Source organism: Cataglyphis hispanica, chromosome 10 (genome assembly GCF_021464435.1).
Source record: "Cataglyphis hispanica isolate Lineage 1 chromosome 10, ULB_Chis1_1.0, whole genome shotgun sequence".
In the NCBI taxonomy this organism is placed as follows: domain Eukaryota; kingdom Metazoa; phylum Arthropoda; class Insecta; order Hymenoptera; family Formicidae; genus Cataglyphis; species Cataglyphis hispanica.
Window position 1 is genome coordinate 3,074,863 of NC_065963.1, and position 26,716 is coordinate 3,101,578.

A 26,716-nucleotide genomic window follows, 5' to 3' on the forward strand; every position below is an offset into this window, starting at 1 on the left:
ACAATAGCGAGGAACAGTTATTTATTCAATGAAAGAGCAAGAAAAAAATATTGCATCAAAATATATGATGATAATTAAAGTTTAATAAAACAGACAGACATCGTCTCCTATCTTTTTTTTTTCATTTCTACTTTAGCATGGAGTTAGACTAGGATAGTATTCTGCCAGCAAAGATAACTACATAATGCAGAATGCTTTTTCCTTAAGTGACTGCTAAATAAATAATAATTTCGCATTCATAGCCAAGAATATTGCGCGATGTCAAACTAGAAGCCTCGATTTTTTTTTCCCTAGATACAAGCAACAAAAATTATATCAATGCAGCAACGTTTGTTGAGAGATCAGTTCATCAACAAAATTTGTTAACGTTTAAAATTGTTTGTCTCTAGTATGTATCTCTTATATATACATTCGCTTTTTATTATATTTAGCTATAGGCAGAACTAACGTAGCAAACTTGTTTACATCATTAAAAGCAGCTTAAGCAGGAATTGCCAAGAATCTTTCTTTTATAATTTTATCGAAGAGGATATAATTCACTTATAAACTGCCGTTTTTATTTTTTTTTTTTTTTTAAAGTAGACCTAACGATACATTATCACTGGCTTGAATATTTTATGTCATATTTTTAGAATGGATTAACAATGTAATCTGACGTTTCATATAATTGGAGATTTCCGAAGGAATAAAATTCCATTTTTATTTTTAAAAGTAATACAGAATATTTTCAGATTATTCGTGTTATTATAGTCTCAATATTTCAGAGCGAAATGAGTTTGCAAATATATTTCTTTATCGAGTTTTCATGCAGCAATATCGATTTCTTCGAACTAAATTATAGGCAAAATAATATTTTCATTCTTTATTTTTTTCCTCTAGCTGCCTTCGTTATGGCAAAGAAATTAGTTCGCGCGAAATAAATTCTTGTCAGGTTTTTTTTATGTGTGTATGCACGACGCGTCAGCCTCACTTTTTTACGTAAAAAAGATACATAGAATACCTTAGATTTCTATTTCTCTCTCCATCGCGTACTCCTTTTTATGTAAAATATTATAACAATATTTTGTTGATTTAACGAAAGTAGCTTATTTTTTTCAATTTGTATTTCAATATTACAATTTTGATAATCAATTCTTAAATTAGATTTCTATTAAATAAAATTTATTTAGAATTATAGATATGTGCACGCGCGAATGGATGAATCAGATTTTATTAGCTATTATATTTGTACCATTAAAGCATTTCTCGTGAAAGATCTTCATTTTTTTTTTTTTCAGCAACGTAAGGACGCAGAAGTTTTGCTAGTTTGTGAAAACAAACATCGTCCTTTGAAATTGCAGTCTAAAGGAAATGCGATATTTTTCTCGAATACATCTTGCACACGTACAGAGAAAAGGCATTTTTTTTTTTTTTTTTATAAAACATTTCTGCAACGTATCAAAGCGAATAGACATTTCTCCGAAAGAACTGTGAAAACATCAATGATGAGCGCGCTATACTTATTTACAAGAACGCAGGGGAATGGTACAGCAAATAATCTGCGTTAAATTGAAATTTTATTTCTTTAGAGAATAAAAGAGCATGACCCTGTTCAAAAGTTTGTTGTACACAATTTTGTCCTTGTCATATTTATGAAATATCTCGCATACCCAAGGGTGATGTTTTAATTATCATGATACAAGGCTCTATTTTGTGCCAGTAGTCATTTCAGTCATAGTAATTATTTGGATGCATTAAAATTAGATGGTTAGCAGGGATATTTAGTCGGAATGGAATTTATGAAGAGGATAATCATTGAGTATTACAATTTTTTTGTTGCATTTTAATGTGTTTGTTGAAATGTTATATGTAAGTTAATCAGAGTTTCCAATCATCCTTCTGTAAATAATTGATGTGCATTTTGTGTTTCTCCCTCGTTTATCATAATTAATCTAAATATTGATGCACCACACACGTACATACAACATTTTAAAACAGATTTTACAGACATAAGAAATTATGCATTGAAAGTTGAAAATTTAATATTTAATTAACGCGTTCACGCATCTCTCATAAAATATACAAAAAAAAAAAATTAATCATCAAATGTGACAACCTGCAAAATTTATATAAATTTGACATTTAATTGGAATTTTGTGTTTGATGCACTTGGGGATTAACGGCAAATTTACAAGGTGATTCAAGACGACACATTCGGATTTCAATATTCCTGTGTGTTGTGAACTACTTTCTGCGAATGTCGTGCATCGATCGGACATGCCTCTGCACGCGCGTGGAAAGAGTTCGAGTATAGATGTATTAAATATTTAATCTCGTCGTCACAATATTTCAGTTGTATCTCGGAAATTTTCTATACAATATTGTAACTTAATCGTTCAATTTTCAAGCGCGAAGAATTCGTGCCTTTCGACAATTAATTTTTAATATCTATTATGTAATCTACATTAACGCAACGACCGCAATTTTAATCAAATTTTTGCGAATGTTTCCATTTAATTAAATTAAATTTAACATTTAAAAATGAGGTATTATTAAATCCGGCTATAACGTAGATTCCGCAAACTCTCGTGTCGAATTGAGAATAATAATCGTAAAGAAGAGAAAATCGTTGCGAGAGACATGGAGATCTTGAAAGATCATATATATTTGAACTGAAATACTTGAATCTCTTCATTCTTTGTCTGCATTTGACAGTGAGAGGGTAGCAGAGAAACTCGCCGTTCCTTCGTGCGAAAGATATTTCCTTTTGTATATTCAGTATTAATTATCGGATAGCTTAAACTATATTAAATGTGTCATTGATATTAATTATTATATTCTTGTGTTGGGTTTTTAATAAAGCGTAATTTTTAACAATTTTTCAAGAATTTTATTTAACTCGTTGAAATATTCAGGTTTATTTTTATCACAAATTGTGTTCGACATTTAAACTTTTATATAGTTTACCTTGTTTTTATATTACTTCAACAGCTTCTTTTCCGTTGTGTTTCTGAAAAAATTGTGCTACTAATTTTTGTTGTCGGCTCTTTTAAAAGTTTCCTGCTTCAGAATCGTGTATGTATAATAAGCTCATGATATTCTTCGTCGGCATAATTATTTGTTCCAACTTGTGTTAATGTTCCTGAGCTACAAGAGGAAATCGCTTCTGTACTGTATCTCTATCCGTTCACTACAGTATTTATCATTATGGGAAACAAGCACCGGATTTAGAGCACATAACGATTAAGTAGCGCACGGTAGCTGCATGCATACCACGTATTGTTTGCGCTCAATAAATGGACTATTCGGTCTTCCTCGGATTTTGTATTACGCGTGTATATGTTTGTATGTATATAAAATACGTTAGATTATTAAATTGATATCGCAAGCAAAAAATCAACGATCCTTATTACGGTTTAGTCACATTATCTTTTGATTGAAAATTTGAGAAATTTGTCAAATAGTAGGTAAAATTTTTCGACAGATTAAGAAAGATAATACGAGCTATTAGTAATATTACAGTGTTTAATTTTCAAGCGAAATTAAGGCATGAAAGAAGATAAAGTTTTATCTTTTTTCGCGATAAGGAAAAAATTGGCATATATATATATATATAGATATAAGTTATATACTTTCTAAAAAAAGAGAAAAAAATATTTATAAATTTCTTGTGAATCTCCGATACGATAAGTAGAATGTGATTTTATGTGTGTGTGTTTTATCATTTTTTTATATTATATTAAGACAAACGAGATATGTTTGCATATTTTTAGCAATTCGATAAAATGTACCACGTTGATTCGATGATAATTAGATGAATGAAAAATAAATGACATTATACAGTGAGACGATGAAGTTCGATTCGATCGAGATATCCACCTCATTTGTGACATTTTTATCACTTTTGATATATCTGTACTTCGCGACGTTTCACGTCCCTCGCGATTATGGGACGACGTTTCGGGAAATGAGGCTGGAGAGACGGACAGGTCACCTTGTACCTTATTACATATGCGATAATGCAAGTGGAGAATTTGCGATCCGCGACGTACAGCGAGCGTTTTTTACTTCGTGTCTCGACGGAAGCACGAAACCACTTTAGCGTGTATTAACCCCTGTGTCCGCGAGCGACAGCGGAAGTTTTGTCACACATCGTATAGTCGATATCCTCCAGTGCCGATATTTTTGCCCTTTTGGAAGTTTTTTTTCCCCTTTTTTTCCACATGCGTGCAAAACCCGAGAGAGTACAAGTGCCGGTTGTCGAAGTCGGTACATCTCGGGGTTGCTCATCCAGTCTCTGCACTCCATATAGATATAGATGAATGATTACAGAATCAGCGAAGTTTGTTTGCGAGCGTTTGTACTCACTGAAAACTGGATTTTGATGTTATCAATGATAAAGAATATCAATTATCGGCGACCTATTTAATTTGCTGTGTTTGTGTGTTTTTAAAAAAAAAGTTGCTTTCGACGCGATATTTAAGTTTGCACTTGAAAATTTGATTAAACATCGAATCATGGATGTCACGGATAGATTCGCGCGTAATAATATGTGATAGAAATTCATTTATAACGATACAATTCTACATCGCAAAATAACAAATTTAAAATTATGAATCTTGACAAGCTTATATTGCTTTAATCAGGAACAAACTCTATATAATAAAGTTTAGAATAAAAAGTCTAGCTGATTTTTTTCTGAATATCTAATTACTTGGAAAGAATATTTTGAAGAATTGTTTGCATGAATGTTAAGAATTCGATATTGCATATATTACATACACAAATTTTGTTGTCTTTGTATTAAACATTCATATTGAGAGGATATATTTTAGATTGTTTTTTAAATGAATTTTTAGACTCATATTCTCTTGTATTTATCAAATGTTACATTATTAATTACTCGAGAAGTATTTCTCTTTTATTTAATTTATTGGACAAAGCACAAAAACAATAATGAAACATTAAATTAATTAATAAATTATATAAATTCAATTAATAAATTAATTGAACTATGCTTTGTGTTGTATGTTTAGGCCAAGAAATCGTAAAATTTTTACTTTTTAACGTATTCTATTTTTGCGCTAATACATAACACAAAATATGCGAGTTACAACGTGTCATGTAACGCCCAATACAAATTTGGAATGTCATATTGTGTTTACATTTATGATTGCCGGAAAATTAGATGAACCGTACTTAAACAATGATGATTAGTAACGGTGATGCATGGAAATCCTGTTTACCTGAATCCGTTGAATTAAACTTTGGACTTTCCATTTATCTGCTTTATTTAGTTACATGGAGTGTGGTAAATCTCGAATGATAGTTTTTAACTTCGCATATTATTTTATATAGTTTGCGAAACTTAATTGCAGCGCATCCTAATTGCATATGGCTTTCAACGCGTCATTTCTCGTAAAATAGCATAGAAACCCCCATGATATTAAAGCTAATTACTTCTTCGTCGAATAACATTCCATGTTGTTTAAACCTTTTAGTTCAAAGTGCATTGATGACGATAAAGCGATTATGTACAATCGATTCTATTATCGTTACGAGACAAAGTTAAAATATCCAACGTACGAGCAAATGACGAGACTCCTGCGCAGAAATGTTATTATACATGTAAACTATATCGGAGGGAATCTGCTGCACATTGTTTGCATAAGTTTGACGTAATATGTCGTGAGCATCGAGTGGCCGTTGATTAAACCGTACTGAATGACCATCGATTACACGTTCGGCTGGCAATCATGCATAACACGGGGGGAGGAAATCAGATAAACTGGACAAATTCAGCTATCACGAGTCTATCGTGTCGCAAGTTGTGTCGCTATTGTAAAAATTTGACATGTGCGCGTCGAGAGTGTAAGCAAGATCCGTTCGATTTTATTTATTAAATCGACACATCGGGCGCTACTTCGGCAGCACAGAAAGCGTTTTATCGAAGCATAAAATCCAATTGCGCACGAATTTCGTTAATAAGAGAGCATATATTAAGCCCAGGGTAGAATAGGTATCTGCCTTTGATTAGGTCACGCGATAGAATTTAGGCTATTTCGTGTATATTACAGTGCAATACGTGTAAAATCTTGGCTAAGAATATGCAGTGCATTTAGTAAATTCTAATAAACGAAATTAATCAGATCTATAAAATAATGTGCATATATAAATATTTATTTATTTATTTATTATTAATGAATGGGAAGAAAAAATTCCTTTAGTATATAATGTAAGTACAAAAATAATGTTAAAACAAAGAAAGAAAGAAAGAAAAAACAAAGAATAAAGAATAAAATAAATTTAAATTATATTATTATATTTTGACATATAATAGAGAAGGAAAATGTAATAAGAGAATTATATAAAAAAATATATAATTAATAATAAAGTAAATTATTATTAACAAAGAATTTTAAAATAACACACACACATATACGCACATTGATCGAATATTAATCGCGATGTTCAATTATTAAAAACATGTATTACTTCAATTTAATCGATTAATATTTTATAATAATATAACATTGATAAAAAAATTTTATGATAAAGGATATTGTGATTATCGAGAATTATAAAGATTTATATTATAAAGAAAAATTGTGAGAGTGATTGTTTATAATTATAAGAATCGCGGACTAATGGGCGCAAAGCTTTCGTCTAACTTATTATTTTGCCGAGTGGTCAATGTGTCTGCAATGCAGTTATGGAGTTACGGCTTGGTATCGACCTGTTATACGGCAGTCATCAACCTGCCGGCAGGTAAGTGTGTACACACAGGTATGTCGTGAACGGCGAAGGAAGAATTGATCGTGCCTCGTCGCCGCGCCGCAACCGTCGGTATTTCCTTCGGAATTTCTCTCGCGGAATTTTAAAGATCTTTAAAATACATAACCGCCTCTTCTTATTAATGCATATTCGTAAATGGTCGAATTTTCGCGATTGAGATTCCAATATTTTATAATGTATTATCGCGAGTACAGCATACATATTTAAACTGAGCTTATAAAGGAGTTGTAAAACTCACGTAATTCATTATAATACATTAATTTTGATTGCATTAATTTTAGAGTAATATTGTATATTTATAATAATAAAGATTCTCGTATGTAATTTTGATATGAATTTGTAATCGACGGCAAATAATATTTATCGAATGTACGGCCAACTTTAATATTTCACAATTTTATACATTTTTAAATTATTTGCAAATTTATAAATATGACGATAACACTCTTTTATCTACATATTTATCATAAAATATTAATTTCCACGCGCACACACACATACACACTACTCACATTAATCTTAAAGTGATAATATCTTAGGAGTTTGTATAATTTTTAGAATACTAAAGATAAAATGTTCAATATTATCATAAAATATAAAATTTTTAATATAAATTTTTAAATACGAAGATAAAACGATAAAAAATATGTATAATAAGAATTTTTTTTGTTTGCTTTAGTCAGAGTACACTTCGATATTCATATGCCAGTTTCGCTCAGAAACTTATCAAATAAAAACTTCAGCAATCGATCACATATATTTCACTTTTATGATAAATTTTTATTCCGCGATTTTTCTATGTTGGTCGATTATTCTGAATAGTTTTTTAATGATTATTAATTTATTAATATTATTAATTTATATATACATATGTATATAAAATAGATATTTTTATTAATAATATAAACAGATTATCTGCTACTCACTAAATAGTATCTCAAATTCATTAAGTTATATTTATTTAATAAATAATTAAAATATTATTTGTCTTCTTTATTCTTTGTGAAGGGGAAAAACGGTTAATGCAACAAGTTTTATGTACACACACACACATATATATATATATATATATATATATATATATATATATGTATATATATTACATAAGAAAGTTAGTTGAAGCATTTTATGCACAGATAACAACGAAGATTTGTAATACACATTTTATTATCTATAGCACGCGAAACACTTTGCAAAGAAGAGCAGAACAGTCCATTATGCATCATGCCATATGATTTATGTCTTGCATCACGTTGCAATCACGTTTTCTAATATATTTTCTTATATACATAGCATAGTAAAACGTTCATAAATGTCACCATAAATGGCAGACGCTTATGGAACGTTAAAATCTTAAGTAAAGCAGTAAAATTTCACTGACATGATAGTTAGCCGCGCCCTATGCGCGTATAAATTTCAAAAAATGGTAAAGTGGCGTCACTTGTATAGGAATAAATAAAGATAACGAGCGAACTATATAAGCAAATGTGCCTATCCAAGTGAGGCAGCGCAGTGTGATTTAATGCTAATTTCCGCACGCGCGGCATTTGCCTCATACAGCTATAATAATTAAAATTCAGAGGGGACTGTACGATGGTTGAAATGAAAATGTCAGATTTAGGGAAAATTCATAGATTCTGATAGATTGTGTGAGCAGGACATACATGAAATTATGCACATTATATGTGCCATTTGACATCGCGGTTGCGTCACAATTTTATAGATTGACGTAAATTACAAGGACATTTTTACTTTTATTCTCGCACAAACAATGTACATTCGTATTCATAATCCGAACAGGGGGTACATATTTTGTTTTTTTTTTTTATTATTAAAAAGAAAAATAAATTAAAAAATTGATCAAAATATTATTTGTGATGTTTAATAATGATTATAATCTTTAATATTATTAACGTTGTAGTAAGAAATGTTTTTTGTTTTTTTTTTTTTTATTGGAATTACGTATTAAAATCTGAACATTTTTTTCATGCTTTTATAGCTACAATATCTCAAGATTTTATTTTATTTGCATTAAATATGTCAGTGGTGCGCTCTGATTTCGAGCCCCATGAACGCGAAAGGGTGGTTTAGTCCAAGGATTCCATGATTTTGTAGAATTCTTCCTTATCCCTGCGTCGGTACGGAGCTTTTATGCGGAGCTTGTAGTTTGGTATTGTATGGCGATCGATAAACACCGTAGCGTTTAAATAACACGTTTTATCCGACGAAAGGCCGACTGTCGGAAAGTCCGATAGCAATGCAAATTTTTGCGCTGATAATATACTTATAAATTTATCCATATAATTATTATCTTAATTTACAAAATTAGTGACATAAAAAATATGTTTTTTCATCGCATGCATTTCTGACAAAAATTTTATATTTGTTTCAGGTAAGTTTCAATCATGATGCAAGTGACATTCGATGTATAATGATCTCGACGATATAAGGTAAGTTTGCTGCACATGATATGCTCTTGCATGTCCCCAATATTAGTTTGTGAAATAGCCCGTTAGTGTTTCTATTTTATAAATTGATGCGCAAGAAATAATATTATTATCTAAATTTTCACTTTATCATATCGTGTTATAAGTTTAGACTGAGAGAAGCCATGGCGAGTGAGTAAAATATTTTTTCACACATCAATCTCTTGAAAAAAAAATTTTTTTATCCCAACTTTTCTACTGTTTTTTTGAAAATTATCTAAATTTTTTATGAAATTGTCTTTTAATGAATTAATAAATAATCTTTCGCGTTTATTTTATTATATATTAAAAAATATTGTTAGAAAAAAAGAAAAAGAAGAAACATAACTCTTCCTTAGAACTTCTTCCTCACAAAAAAAACTTTGTGTCGAAATAAGACATACAAAAATATATTACCAAATCCTTTTTTCTTGTTGCCACAACTCTCTTTTTATTTTTATTTAATAAAAGTTTCTTTATCGAAAATTTTATATTCGTCTCAAATGAGACCGTGGATACAATAGTTACTTGTAAATGTATCACTTTTTTGCATGTATTACTGTATTTACTGCACTTATATGTCTCATATTTGTAAAAAAAAAAAAAAAACTTAATACTTATACGACAGAGATATATTGCCAGTTAACTAGTCTTTAAACAAACACTTTGTTGAAATTTCTTGAACTTAATTTGACTATAAGAAGCTATCAAGACGACACAGTGCGAGATGAATTTTCCTTCGCCTTCGGCTTGTTTAACGAACTTTGTTAAATTGCTTCGTTTGTTTCACGTTGTACTATTTCTACTGTAAACATATATAGAACCCTGCAAACGAGATGTAATCGTATATCTAGTTTCTTGCGACAAGTTCGCTGGCGCTTCGTGGGGATGCGATAGATTCGATCGAACGAATAATTACACAATGTTTTAAAATTTCTTTCTCGAGCAAGTAATCGCTCATCCAGTTAGCTACACGAGATCGAAGAGGATAGAGCGAGATCGTACCCCGAACAAAAAGTCGGTTATTGATTGGCTGCCTGTTGCTTTTAGCCCTGTCGCAGCTGCGGTTGTACACCCTTGTTCATCTCCCTTCTGTCTTCTGTCTTTCGACTTTACCCCTCTATTCAGCCGGCTAATGGATATCCTGTCCGCATCCGCATTTAGACATCCTCTGACTTTGTATCATATTTTATTTCTTTCCCGTTTTTCCCGCTTCTCTTTGTCTTCCTCTGCCTCCCTTCCTCGCTTTCGTACGTTCCATTTCGGGCGTGCAGAATAAACACTCACGGAAACAGCATTGTTATTATATATATATTTTTTTTTCAGGAAGAATTCAAAAACTATTTCGCCTATCATATTGCCTGATGTTTTGCCTTATGTTTTTTAAAAGCAAAAATATTCGAGGATGCATGATCGATTTCTCATTGATTTTTCAAATAAGTGTACAATTTTTAAGAAAAGAAGAGGCTGAAAATTTTCATAAGTTTGGTGGTAAAATATTTTTTTTAACCGCATGCTCATGTTGTTCGATATTTCACATTTCGCGAGATTGTGTTTCTGAATATTACGGGACTTATACCTTAGATATCACGTGGGATGAGGCTAAATGAACATTAGGATAATAGGCAATATTACTTTACGCGGTAAATCTCTGAGTTTATCGACACTTTTAATAATGGAGCACCGAGCTTTTTCGCGCGGAATCAATTCCGCGGCTGTTTTTCTTCGGGATAAGCGAATCGGAAGCGCTATCCATCTAGTTGACGGACAGGCGCGAGATAGACGACGACAATCTTCGCTTTACATATGCCGATTCAACTGATCGTATTGTTTAAAATGGTTAGTTATCGTGAATTTTTAACGTGAGTGTTTTTAGTACAAACTCGTCATCAAGTCGTGCTATTCAACGACTGATTGAATCGAGCAGTTATTGAAAAATTGCCAGTAATTGAAAGTAATCCTTTAATGGAAATTGTCCGTTACTCGAGCGAGCAACTTGTCAGAGGGTATCTGCGAAATAAATGAGCAACTCTTAAGAGGGGGGGCTATATTCGGAGTATGTAAAGTTAGAGAAAAAAGGGTCCCGTATGGACATAGGGTTGCCGTCTCTTCTTCATAGATCGTTTATCATCGTAATCTTTTAGCATATTTTTTTTTTTTGGCGCGCTTGCTTTTTTTTGCGACAATTTCGCCCTTAATCTGCACGCGTCAAGTCGCGATATCTCGCGACTCTGCGTGCACGGTTTACGAAATCACATGCACGTGATTACATGCACGTCTGTACGACGGCGGTCCATTAAAAATCTTATTACGCGCATCGAAACCAATTTTTTGTTAAAATTGAATCGTGCCTATCGATAGCGCCTCGTATCGCCCGCGAGTTCGCAGTTACAGTACTCGAAATGTAATTTCGGGATGCAATTGCCGGTCCTATAGTGATGCGCGCGTGAATCCAGGTGAGGAGGGATAATAACGCGGCGGCGGAGGAAGGCGAAACGCGCAAGCGTTCCTTTCTATATCGACCACCGGCTATCTTTTTGCACGAGGTCTGTCTTTTCGCGGCTGGGAATCCATCGACACGGACTCGATTATAAAACTTTTACTTATAGTAATAAGTGGACTGATACGTATATATATATTTATAATTTTATATCTTTATTTTTTATATATATTTAAAAAGAGATGAAAACGTCATATTGCCTATCCTAGTAGAAATGGAGGATGGAGTCGGACACAGAAGTGCAAGAGGGCGTTTCCATAAATATTAGTTAAAAGATTTAAACTATTTATTTGCTTTTTGCGCTGACAACTGGAAAAGATGGAGACCTAGTTAAATATTTGTTAACTTTAACTATTTATGTATCACAGTACATCTACATTTGACTCGTAAATTGTTCCTACTGAGATTTATCATCACGTTTTTTTCTCTTTTATTATCGCATATATTTTGTTGTAATATAGCGGATAATATTATTTTATTTGATATTCGATGTTATTCTTATTCGATCGATTTCATCTATCGAGTATAAAAATTAGTAAATCTGATAGATTTTGTATACATTGAAATTATAAGAAGAATCGTAAGAAATCTAATCTGCGATTTTCAAAATGGTTTCTCAAATATCTGGGAAAAATTGAGGAATTTTATATTGGATTTTATTTTTTTAATTGTATTCTGAATCGTTATTCGTTCATTGACGATGCCAATTTCATATTTCTTTTCTCTTTTTTCTATCTTTTTCTCACGTCGAATAAAAGAATGAAAGAAAAGCTTACTGCTTTCTGCATTTTCCGATCATAAAAGTGAGGTAATCGTTAAAGCGGTTTTAATGTCTTCGTGGTTTTCACGAACATGTCTGCAGCTCTATGCAAAATTTTCAGAATAAATTAGAAATTGATGCAAATCCTGCACAGTTCGATTCGGTTCAGTTTTTTTTTTTTTTAAACGTGCTTTTCTATACAAATAAAGCGTCTTATATCAGACAAAAATCAGCATTTTTATCAATTATTTGGCAAATAAATTTTTATTTTATTTAAAAAAAAAGAGCGCAGGAAGACAAGTCTTAGCGAATTTCGACTCTTTAGTTTGTTACATTTTAATTGTATTATTTTATTAATTTCTCGCTGAAATGTTTTATTCATGTGCATACAAAGAAATTAGTTTATTCCCAGTCCCCGAGCTTTTGATTAAATTCAAGTTCGAGATTTTTCACCGACTAAGGTTTTCGAATTCCCTGCTGGAAAACATCCAAAGATTTCTATTCTTATCTACACTCCTTTTGGGAGTATCACTCATAGGAGATATTCTCACGTCGCCGTATTACCTCATTTAGGACAAAGCGACATTCGCAAGAGGTTCAAGAGCTTTCTGGTGAATATCTGTCTTGATTGATGAGCGTCAGCTTTATTTTATGAATTTCTCATCGCACATTTTTTTTTTCATATTCCAGAGATATAAAAAATATTTTAGAAGTTTCTTGTTGATTAAACTTTACAATGTTAAAATTCTAGGATTAAATATATGTGTATAGAGGGTGGCTTATTTTAATTTATCTATTTAAATATCTCAAAACTTGTAAGTTTTAGAAAGAAATTTTTTAGACAAAAGTTGTTTGGTTCTAAGACGGAAAGAAGATAGGAATATTAGACTTTAGGTGGCGTTGTTAAAGTCATATCAAGATCACTTTTATTTTTTTAATGGAAATCTTTATTTTCAATGCATATACTTGGAGCTTATCTTACGAGCTTCTTAAAACACTATAATAAAATATTTTTTTATCAAATATTTTACGAGATATTTTATATTTCATATCAAACTATGTCATATTAAGATATAAAATAATTCGAAATATACTTAATAAAACAATACTTTATTATAGTGTTTTGAAAAGCTCTCGAAATAAGCTACAAGAATATATATTGAAAAATTAAGTTTTTTATTTAAAAGATGACCTTAACAACGCCACTCAAGATCTAACTAATATTCCTATTTTCTTTTCTCTTCAGAACCAAACAATTTTTATCTAAAAAGTTTCTTTCTGAAACTTCTACGTTTTAAGATATTTGAGTGGATAAATTAAATTGAGCCACTCTATATATTAATCTTAGTTTATAAGAAATTCTGTTAGGCTCGTGTTTTTGAGCTATAATTTTGACCCATAAAACAGCATTGATGCAATTTCTAAAAATAATTTACTTATCGAATGCGACAAAATATATATTTTCTGAATATATAAATCAATATATGCGAACGATATGAGACGTTGCATATTGAACGCTGGAAAAATGAGCGCGAGTAATGTTGAATGCTACAAAAGGAGTATCGATTTCTCTCTCTTGTCAGAGCGCAAAGTAAATTTGGTAACAACGGGTGGTCGTGAGACTCTCGAAGCGAAACGTGATGTTGCTTATTGCGATGTCATATTTCTGGGAGGGAAGGAGTATTTCGCGGAGATCAGGTTCCGGATTAAATTTCCGCGGAAGGGAAGAGTTTTTTCAGCCATAGGGGATATGAATGTCTTGCGCGCGAGGCATCTTGGATCATCTCAATCTTACCCACCGTATGCATTATGCAAAACATCCTGTTATTGCGCATGTACATTAATTTATTACGCGCAACGCTCGTGTATTGCTTTACACGAACAACGGTCTATTCATTTCGTCAATTACACATATTATCGAATTATTAGCGATCTAGCATTCGCTGATATTACAAGCCATTGCTATTTGATAATGCTACTAATTATACTTGATTAATTCGTAAATTTGCAGAACGAACGGTTTCCTCCATCAAGGATATTCTAATCTGCGTAATAATTAATTTTGATGTTAAAAATATCAATATAATGTTTATCAAGTTTTATAAGGTTAAATATTACTTTACAAGTTTTGTACTATTATTGAGGTGAGGATTATTCTGTTCATTATTTACATTTCTCGTTTGTTGTATTTGATCAGCCCTTCGAGCTTACCGCTCCCCTTCCAAAGTCCTTCTTACTTAACGTGACGAGAACGTCGTCTATTTTTGTCTTTATTTACTCTTTATTATCGGACAGGTTGCGTGTCGATATATCGATAAATCGCTGTCGGCGAAATCGCAGCAAGTAATTTCTATTTCTAGGGTTAGAACATATATGCGGAATTATCGGCGAGGTTTGCCCTTTCAGGAATATATGAGCGATACAATGTACCTCATTAAGGCAATATACTGTGAGGCTATCTATATTTGTAGAAGATTGATTTGTCAATATCGCATTTTCATATGAGTTTCTTATAATTAATAAAAACTCAACTGTCTACAATATTTAATTAACACTGCAATTTTAACATGCATTCATCCCGAGCGGATGTGTCTTCATGACACATGTCACTTACATTTCCTATTTAATATTTTCCCTTCAACAAAATCCGTAACTTCTGAGTAATCTTCGATAAAATCAATGTAGTAACTTTATTCTCGAGAAAAAGAAAAATGGACATTTTTTTTTTTTTTACAAAACGCTTGTGAAATTGAATTGAATTTTGAGAATTAAATAAAATAGTATCGCGCAAAAGACGTTGAAAAATGTTAGTCTGTATGAATGCATTTCTATATTAAATAAGTAATCGCGCGTGCGCTACAAAAACATAGTTCCTCGGAATGATCATAAAAAGACAATATCATAAAAAATGTAATGCTTCTATTAGGCTTTCGTCATAAAAAACACATGTCTAGGACTTAGGTTTTATCGGTGGCCTCTACTAACCCTTATTCCTATAAGGCAAACGACCACCGGAGGGAGTACCCTCCGGAATCACAAGATAGTCTCTCGTTTTATTTTTCGCTTTTCCAGCGACAAGTCAATCTAATGAAAGTGCTAAAAGCGGATGGAAAATTGGAAATTAAATATGTAAGGCTTCTCTCTCTCTCTCTCTCTCTCTCTCTCTCTCTCTCTTTTCTGTAGACTTGAAGTAATCAGCCCGATTCAATTTTGAGATGCATATATAGATACGCGATGAACGACGAAGTTGATGGACATACAATATTTACCTCTGTCGTTTGCTCATTAAAGCTTTCTCGCGGCATTTACATCCAATTATTCAGTTATGGTCGTGCACCAATGCAATTAAAATATAATAGATAACATTATTATATAGATGGAATTTTATGCAGAAGTGTGTGTGTCTTTATAAATCACTCTTCGCGTATAGAGAGTCGTGACTTACGGATATAATATTAAATATATATAAAAATATCAATTGTTTTTTTTTTTAATAATAATAATGGGAATAATTGTTCGAGAGATGTTTTCAATGACAGTTCGCGTGCGCAAAACTGTCAGTATGCGAATTACTGGAGTTGCATATGCAGTCATGCGTACGAAAACGATCGTTTCTGTTCAAGTGACGTGGCTTCAACAGCTGGACTGATCGCGTACGCTAATTATCTACTTGTCTATCGATGAGTCACTACGAAACGAAGAGGATTGTGAGATACAGAGGTCGAAGGACAGCGCGCGATTTGTTGTCGTGTATCGAAATGCTGATCAATAAATTACCGCGAGCGCCTCGTTTACAAGCTTTCAAAGCGCTCTTCCCGCGTCGAGTACGCACTTTGATGTATCGCGCTTGCTTTTGTGATGGAGAAGCTTCAATCCGCACTCATTGCCCTTCCGACAGGAAGTTTGTTTATTTCGCTATATGCGATTCTCTCTTGGACATTCGAATATCATTATTGTGACGATTATCCGGGAACGATAGTAGGAATATTACGCTCGAGCCCCATCATCTCTCTGCAACCTTTGTGCAGTCTATAATATAAAGGATTTAATTATTGAACGATAAAACGCAATGTAATATCTAGGATCGCCCGACGTGTAATGTAACAATGAAATAAAATGATTTTAATATATTCAGTGATAAACTTTGATCCTGGATGAGGTTTGAAAGGATAAAAAGTAGTGGTAAAGTTTATTGACATATAATAACATTTGTGTCTGTGATATTTAACATATGTTATTTCATCGATTTTGATAACGTAATATAAAGAGATAAATCAAGAATGGGGAGAACAGAATTATTGTTATATAATAATTTTATATATACTTGCTTTTTTAAATATTTAGCATGTTTAATATTAATTGAAGATAAGATATATATATATATATATATATATATATATATATATATTTGTATGTTGTGTGAGAAATTATCGCGATGATTAATTTTTGCCAAGCAATATGTTCTAAAGTTGAAAATTTAAGAGAAAGCGATAAAATCATGATGGCCGTTATTCCTTACGGACAACAACGTTGTGATTTATGGCGCACGCGGTATTGCCATGGGATCGATCCTGAATAAAAGAGAACGCTTTATGAAAAATATCTCGGCGTAATATGTGGTAATCGATATGCGCGAGTCAATCCTCTTTGGCAAAAATTCTTAACGTTGTTGTTTAGCCTTATATATATATATAGAAGAAATAATATTCTTCGATACGATATCGAAAGATTAATTAAGAAGCAATTAATTAAGGATTAATTAATTATTACGTAAACAATATGCAATAAATTTAATAATAAAATATTACATCAATGAATATTACGTAAATTTACTTTTATTATTTATTTATTTTATTTTTATATTATTTTTATATTATTTATTTTATTATTTTTATATTTATTTTTATATTATTTTTTTATTTTTATTATTTATTTAATTATTTTTATATTATTTATTTTTATTTTCAGACATTTTAATTAAGTTAGGATACATTTGTGATACTAAAACACATAAGATAAATACAATGTTTCATTTAGTAGGAAACCGATTTGCGAGTTGGTGAATATCGGCCTTGGGAGTAATTAAAGTTTCCTGCTTTGTGTTCAGCATTTATCATGGACAATATAATTGGCCTATCAAAGGCTTGGAAAAGAAATTAACTCTGGCAGGATACGTATGTACGCATTACAGTGTAAAAAACAGTGTATTTCCTCGATTGTTTAACTAAAGAGAGAGAATGTAACAAGAAATAAATTACATAAATGCAATTAAAAATATGAGTATAACAAAACAAATGGGGTGAGGTTTGTTGCATGAATGGCAGCGAAAGTGTCGTAGAATATCTTTGCATATCGCCAACGTATATATTTTTATGATAATATGCAACGAAAAAAACGATTTTATTAATTATTATTATAGTTTTATTTGTTAATTATAAGTAGTAATTTACAGGGTGTTTTTTAAATAAGTGCGTAAAATTTTAGATGATTTTTTGTTGAAAATTAAGAAGAGTCTTTTAGATAAACATATACTCCTATATTAGGCGAAAATTAAATTTTTATTTTTTTTTTTTTTTTCAAATTTTGAACGCGTTAGAAAAATGAAATTTGATGAACATTTTTCACTGATAAAAGGAATATTATACTTATTAATATTTTTTTAATCTTTTTGTATCGTTATAAAGGGATGAAACTGACAACCTCTATTCAATTTTTTATTAAAACTTTTTAACGGACCGGAATATGATTATCTAAAAATATGCGTTAAAAAGCTTGATTCCTTTAGAAACTTTTTTATTATTTTTTTTATTTTTTTTGAGAAATAATTTTTAAGGAAAAAAGTGAAATATTGTTACATTATGCACAGCACCGTGCTAAATGGCATAGTTTCGAGTTACGAGAAGTTGCATTTTAGAATAAAAAAAAAACAAGCAAAACAAAATGATAATAAATGTTGGAAAAAATGGAACAAAAAACAACATAAAATTATAATTTAAAAAAAATCCTAATTTTCACTTTCTCCTTTGAAGGAGTGTAACTTCTCAGGAAGGGATATAGAAGGGATATAGGTTTATATGAAAGACTACTTTTAATTTTTGACAGAGAATCATCTCCTAAAATTTTTCACACTTATTTAGAAATACCCTGTATAGCGACGGCACACTGTGTACGTTTTCGAATCTGATTATTGAAAGCACTGAATATTTGACCTGATCCACACGTGGACATGGATAAAATAGAAATTTTGTGTAACCATACTTTACCGGCGCTCTTCGCGGAGATCCTTCTTACCCTCCATCTTATCACACGACAGGGCAACTGTTATCGATTTGTGGCGACACTAGGTATACCAGAGATGGAAATATCCGTGGCAATGCCACACGACAATCTTTCTATTCTGATCTATCCGGTGAGATTGGTCGAAAAAAAAAAGAGAAAGCACCGCGCGTCACGGAGAGAAGAGCACTCGCGATGCAAAGCGGAAGCGCGAGAGAAGGAGTCAGATAGATAAACAAATCGATAGACAGATAGATACATGGACAGACATATAAATAGGCAAATACGTATAGATAGAATGTATCTACATATATATGGAGAGAGGCGCATGTATCCGCGTGAACCATACCGTTACCGTCGACGGTGGTGGTGCGGGTATATATATATATGTGTGTGTGTGTGTGTGTGTGTGTGTGTGTGTGTGTGTGTGTTTGTGTATGTGTGAGCGTGTGGGTGACCTAATTTTTGCAAAACAGCCGGGGCTGCGGATCCGCCGCCGGTCCGCGGACTACTAGTAACGGCGCTGGTGGTAGTCGTGGTGATAGTCGGTAGCACAGGATGCCCCGCTTTCCTCCCTCCCCTCCCCTCCCCTCTTCCCTCTCCCCGTTCACCCCCACGCTATCTGTCCATCGCCAGTTCAGGCACACGGAAAATCCGCGTCGCTTTTCCGGATGCTACGGCACTGTGCCGCGGCGTCGCCGCCGGAGAGAGAGAGAACCCTTTCGTCAGTTGGGTCTCGGCCGCCGTCAACGTCAATACGACGAGGGCGCACGAGAGTGTAACATCGTCGCCTCGGCTCCGGTTAGCGCCGAGGCCGCACACACTCGGCCGTTCATCGACGGGAGGAACGCGAAGGAACGCCTGGTCATTCTCTCATTCTCGCGCTACCTGCATCTTCCCCCAATCGTACATACCCTCTCGCCGGTATTTCCTTGTTATTTTCATTTTTTTTTCCCCGATATACTTTCTCCATCTGTCTCTCTTTGTCTTTTCTCTTTCTTTCTTCTCTCTCTCTGTCTCTCTCTGTCTTTCGCTTTTTTCTCTCCTTCTCTATCTTCCTTCATGCTCCTCGATACCTTCGCGTCCCGATATCAATTCACCGGTGCAACGGTACTGCGTTTGATGTGCATCGTGAGTGGCGCCGGTGGTGGATAATGACAGATAGTGGAGGACCCAATCAATCGGGTGTGATCGGGGTAAAAAGCTGAGAATTGCGTGCTCGATGCAGTGTACGCGGCCGGCGATGTTACGGCCGGTGGTTGCTAATTTGGTTTCTTACGGTATGATCCTCATGGGAGTGCCCGCGAGTGCCGTCTGCGAGTGCAAACGGCGGCGGCGAGCACGCCGGATGTGAATAATAGAGGAGAGAGAATGCTCGACGTTATTAGGTAGTATCGACGCTACTCGCGTTATGCCCAACCGGGAGAGAGAGATGGACGGGCAACGGCTTTGTTTCGAGGCTCGCAACATTTGTTTATACATCGTTCAATTTTGTGCCAAATTCACGTGCCATTGTTGTAACGACTCGTATGCACGCTATCGCGAATTTTCGCGCGGCTAATTAGATTTTACCGCTTTACGATAATTGATTGGGAAAATCTTCGCCCGTTTTTTCGTTCGACGAGGAAGAATTTAATTACGCAAATCTATATGGCTCGCGTTTGCTTTTGAGGGAAGAACAAAAGGAATGTGTGAGAGGTTCTCTGTTTTTTGGGTGGGGAGAACTGTTGTGCGCGAACGTTATAAGGTCGATGAATAATTTTTTGGTTTACCCAATGAAAGAATGTTGATTTTTTTTCGTTTTTGCAAAATTCTCTATCTCTTTGCAAATTTATGTGCATTATCTGTGTGGACATTTAGAGCAATTAAACATTTTCCCGCGTCTGTGATAAGTGGCACGAGAACGAGCTGCGATATTCGACTTTTTTGCCGAGCAATGAAGAGGAATTGAATCAAACAACCAGCTGATTTATTGGTCGTTTGATTTCAAAGAGATTTCAAAGCACGAGAGATAATGAGATTAAATCCTATTTGTTTTTAAATTCCGATCCTAATTCGATGATAAACTATGTTTTATCCTTAATGTATCTCAACGAAAATGAAGGACTTTTTATCATTTTTTGATTTAAAATTTTCATAAATACATATCTCGCATCTATCAATAATGAATCAATATTTTTGACATTACAAAATAATAGTTAATATATTTAAAATTTTTTAAAAATTCGATTTATTTCTTAACTTGTACGGTTGCAAAATATTTAACAAAAAAGAAAATGATTGCATTTCAAAATCGATTTCGTTCTTTTTTCACTTTCTACATGACATGAAGTTTCGTTTAAAGAAAAAGCAGGACACCCTTAGAAATCTATTCAAGGATTTATTTGGAGGATCGATTACTCTCTAATGGACATTGTAGTGACCTTGTTAACAGAATCCTTCAGCGAACTTTTTAATTTAGCAAAAATATCGCTCGTGTAATTCTTACGATACGGCAGAAAAAGCGCTGTAGTAGCATCCGTGCCTGAAAAGTCAGATAAATGGGTGGTCGCATCCTTTTTCGCAACAATTTTTCATACGCGTTCCGTTTTTCATTTCGAAATAAAATTAACGGAACGCACGCGCTGCTGCATTACCGTGACTTTGAAGCAATAAACAAATTTATTTTGCAAACAACGTGCTGCCGTCTCTCGAAACACAGATGACACGCGGAAATATTACCGCCTCTTTTATATATTGCGGAACATATTTTACGTAAAACCATTGGTAAATTTTTAAACATTGTGCGTTCCTTTTTTTTTTTTTTTTTAACACGTAAAAGGCACGCTTGCGCGCCTGTATTGATATTCCGAATAATTAAAAACGGGAAACTCGAAAGACAATGGTAGAAATATTTTTAATGAATTGTTTGTATTAATTAAATTATTAAAACACGATATATTTATTATTATAATGAGATCGCTTTTATGACTATAAAATCATAAAGATTGACAATCAATTTGCCAGGAGACCCGCAATTATAAATTATGATATAAACTCGATTTTCTCTCCTATCGATTTTCTCATCTAGCAGCTCGTCCTCACCCCCGATGGACAAGTTTTCCTACGTGTTGTCACTCCGAACTTTTTACTACGAAAGTACCGGAAACATTTTCAAGCTTTTTCGTGGAACCATTATTTTCCCATTCACGGAGACACACTCGCAATATGATAACGTCGCGAGTAGGTGAATTATTTCTGGATTCGCGAAATTTTTATATTCTATTGTAATTTAAAATTTTTAACTGATTGTAGCAATAAAGGATTAAACACACGGACATCTACTTTATATGATTTTATTCGGTATTTAAGTATTTAGAAATGCAGCAGCGTGTCTACAATTTCGTTGTGTTAAACATTATATATATATATATATATGATGTTTAACACAATGAAATTGGAATATATTCCATTATAATTAATAATTGAAACGGATAAGAGCTTTGTTGTCTGCTCATTTAAAATTTTCATAGGCACATAATTGTGTCTTTCCCCTGCGCGCTTTTTCTCCTTTATCTTTCACCCTTTTCTTCTCTTTCTATTAAATTTATTCAAGTTTATTCATCTACTCTATCATCTTTAGAGTGCTCTTCGTCGCCTGTCTGCGAAACAAGAATGCCGCTTTTCCGTGCATCCGCGTATGCATCATGTTTCTGTTCTTCCGCGATGATATTTGCGACTCGATTGTCTGTGAAATTGAATATTCTTCTCACTTGAGTAGCACACACATAATAGATGTTTCGCTATAGAAATCTTATCTAACGCGAGAGACGTGTAAAAGTAGGTACGACGTGCATTTTAAAATCTGAGAAATTTGAATTACAAAATTTTTCTATTTAAAAGGGAGATGTATATGCAAATAATATCAATAATAAATAATAAATTACAGATTGAAATATAGGAATAAAATCGCGCGCGGCCTGCGGCGGCGAATAACGATGACAGAATTCTATCAATTTTTAATTTTGCGAAGGACGGCTATTGTTACTTGTACTTTTTATATCTACGCATACGTACGTAGAATGCATTAAAGCTACACGTATACAGAATGCACGATATCGACAGGTTGCAAATGAAACAGTCGCAAGTGAAACAAACGTGCTACGTACGTTCGATTACGTCTGTCAAGCCAGCATCCGCGGATGCAGCGAGATGATAGAAGCCGGATCTCGCCGAGCGCACCTGTTGTAAAACTGCAACGTGCGTGCAGTCGTTATTGCGCAAGTTTCGCCGGGATCTAGAGAGAAGTTATATACATTTATTCAGGTTTTATTTTCCTCTTTAAAACTCCGCGAACAGAGTTTTCCATCCGTGCGCTTTCCGAGTTGAAAATATTTCTCGTATAATTTTGTTTCGTCACTCGAAATTGTTAAATTTTTTTTTCAGCACACGAAAAAGGATGTGGATCCTTTTCGCGATACTACTATCGACCGGATGTGCGTGCGGCATGATATCGATCCGAATGCTCCAGTGACATTTGTATATAAAATCGTGTATATTTTAAATTCTTATTGTTTTTTCGAGTTTTTTTTTTATGATCGAGAAAAGTCTTCAAAATTCTAACGATATTATAAATATATTATAAATATAAAAATAAAATGATAAAATAAAGAAAATATAATTCTAACGATAGGACTGATACGTTGTAATAAAATTCCTTTAATTATCGTTTAAAATTATTGCCGAAATATTTATTGTTTTTAAATTCAAAACGGACGATTTTTTATCTCAATTACAACAATGGCACGCAATGTTATAATCTCGGTTATTAGCTTGATTAAACAGATTTTTAAAGCTAGAATAACCATCACACATTCGGAATGTATTATTTTCTGCTAGTAATCATAGACGACTATATATATATATTGTCACATATTGAGACATCTGTTATTTTAAAAGAATTTATACTTCTAGAACACGAACTTTTTAACCGGTATATGTTTGGAACGATATTTAGCGATAGTTATCTTTAAATCTCAAGTCCACTTATCGGCAATCCAAGTTTGATAAAACTTTTATTTGGCCGTAATAAAACTTTGAAAACTCATGGTTTATGATTTCTCGAACTCGCCGAATGGAAACGCGTCACCGGGAGATTCGATAATAGCTACAAACGTATCAGATATATAACCCATATAAGAGAGGAAAATGCTATTGGCTGTCGACAGATAAATGTCAATTTAAAGCTTGGGGAGACGAGACAAGGAGGACGGTCTTGTTCGCAAACGCCGATGCAATAAATGCATCCTTGTTAGTAGAAACAAGTGTCTCGCCACATAGTTTCGTCTACGTCGCCGCGATTATTCTTGAAAGGATAAACGTGAAGCTTAACAAGCTGTTAAATTCAATTTACACTTTTGTGTAATTGCGTAGTTTATTTGGCCCATTTAATAGTTATGTAATATTACATAATAATAAATATATATATATTTAATGTGCGCGCGCGCAGTGAGAATAGTCTCATTTAATTTAATAAATATTTTTGATAAACATTATTCTTTTTCTTTCTTTGTTTTAATCATCAAATATATATATATCGCCTACAATAATTTTTCTTTGAATATTTTGGATTTTTGATTGTATAAAATAGAAATCATTACGCTCGTGAAATCCGGACGATTGAATATTTAAATTCAGTTCGTGTTGATCGAAAAGAAAATATAAATGTTTATGTGAAAAGCACTAATCCGATTAAGTTTGAAAGGTCGACTTCGAAAATATTTGCGATATCGACACTTGTTACCGCACAATCCGAGCGCATACTATTAATAATCTGTATATTGATTTACCTGAATCTATTCATAAACGTTGATAACCTATCCTGCCACGCATATAGTTCGCCTCAATATTAGGTGTTATCCGCGATCGTTTACCCATTATTGAAAAATTCTCTCCACTCGATTCTCTAAATAGGTTCGCATAATCAAGCGCCTCGTGTTATTTTAGAATTTTATTATTTTGCGCGTCTGATATATTTTATTTTATATTTTTCTTTTTTTTTTGCAAAAATTTTAAGTATTTAGATTATCGTAGTTCTCTTATCATGTGAATTGTTTTATTTCGACTTTTTTATTGGGCATTAGAATATGTTTCAATATTTTATTGAATTATTTACATTTTGATTTTTAAAATTTTTGGATAATGTAATTCTTTGTAAAATTGTAAAGAATTTGCTGTATAATAGTTTGTTTATTATGTTTTATATTTTTTATGTTTATAAAATTACACAAGGGGAAGAAAATAAATGAAAGATAATTTAAAGAGAGCTCTAATTCAACAATTTTGCTAATACAATATGTGATCTTGCATTGCTTGAAGTGTCAACAAAGCGATTACACATATCCAAGATGCCATTGCTGGCGATTCATTATTTCCGTAGATGAACTTGGTATAATGATCGTAAACGTTCCGTGCATGCGCATTGGCGCGTCGATAATTGGCAACAATAGATGCATTCACAATATATTGATGCTATGGAAACGAGAAAGCAACATGTAAAAGAAAATTGCTTGCTCATTTATTCTTTTATTCTCTTTATTAAGACCGTAAAATATTCTTTCACCTTATGCGTTGTCTGATTAAATGGCGCAACATTTTTTTAATTTCTTTGTTCCGAAAATTTAACGAACATATTTAATATTATTGTTACGCGTACACTTATTATTCGACAAAATTATTTCTATTTACGCATGCAAAAATTGAAAGTAGGTCGCGATATCTAAAAATCATGTGTTTATTTATTACGTTTTTTTTTTCTTTTTTGCTACGCGTTTTCACAACAAGCAGAATAATGGTTCATCAACGTTTTGTTCAAGATACGTGATTTGTGATGAATTGAAGAAATATAGAATTGAAAATCGAATGCAGTATATTTAATTCACTTTCAGGATACCATACGTGCATTTTGTAGCTTGCGGTCCATTGTACGAGATATAATGATTTATGTTCAATTATTTCTCGCCGAATAAACGTTAATGTAAATATATATCGCTGCTTATTCGCATTCTCTCCCGAACTATTGTTATCGGATTCTGTTATTGCATTATATTTCATACACAGAACACAATACAACAAGCACATTTCAATCCGTATAATATTTCACACCAGTTTTTTAAGGATCCTGATTTAATCTTAATTTATATATTTTAATTTATCAATTATTTATGAATATTTTTTCGTAAATTTAAGGCATTTGTTATATGATTAAAAATGTATATTTTAAAATATTTATCGCAACGATTATTTATATCGGCAGAAAATATAATTATCGGAGCATACTTTACGTTGTCATGGCAATTTTAATTTAAACGGCTCGACTGTGAGTTTCAAGTACGTCTACCTTCTAAGCAATTTTACGACTTAATGGTTTAGCAAAAATTCTGGTAGATTGCGCGGGAAAATCACAATTCTCGACTTAGAGAAACGATGTACTTGATTACAGTAAGCTGGTCTAAAAGCTCGCTTATTTTTTTCTTGCTCGGAAATACTGGAAAAACGAGAAATTGCGCAAGAAATTTGCGCTGAAATTTGGCGAACTTGCTGAAATTTTTTTTCATAAAATGTAATATTAGCAAGAAGTAAAATAATAAGAGACGGAATAAAAAAGGAAAATGAAAACGATAAATTATTCTAATCATCTCTTCTAATTATTTTACAAAATAATAATTACTTATCTTATTTATATGAATTAAATATGTACATATTAATAGATTTTGCACAATTGAGTTAAGTATAAAAGCGAGATCTTTATAGTTCACACTTCAATTAAATAGAGTGCAGGGAATATTTCACAGACTGTATATTAAATTAAATTAATTTAATGAAGCGCAAAGCCAATTAACAATTTCAATTTCCGTTGCTCGATGAAATTGCGATTGTTTTGCAACTTTCGCTCGTAGCATT

At 32.7% G+C, this 26,716-nt stretch overlaps 1 protein-coding gene and 1 long non-coding RNA gene across 4 annotated transcripts in view; one reads left to right on the forward strand and one right to left on the reverse strand.

Moving 5' to 3' along the window:
- The window catches only part of LOC126852612 (uncharacterized), a 268,456-nt gene extending 250,141 nt beyond the window's left edge, over positions 1-18,315 (reverse strand). Inside the window, exon 1 of one of the 3 annotated variants that reach the window (XR_007687852.1) lies at positions 18,289-18,315. This is a non-coding gene — a long non-coding RNA (uncharacterized LOC126852612). Of the gene's footprint in view, positions 1-548; positions 575-8,581; positions 8,606-18,288 lie in introns of those variants that run through there. The other 2 variants (XR_007687853.1, XR_007687850.1) reach the window with 2 other exon arrangements.
- Positions 1-26,716, forward strand: part of LOC126852520 (cAMP-specific 3',5'-cyclic phosphodiesterase) — a 337,802-nt gene that overhangs the window by 50,577 nt on the left and 260,509 nt on the right. The window lies entirely within an intron of this gene.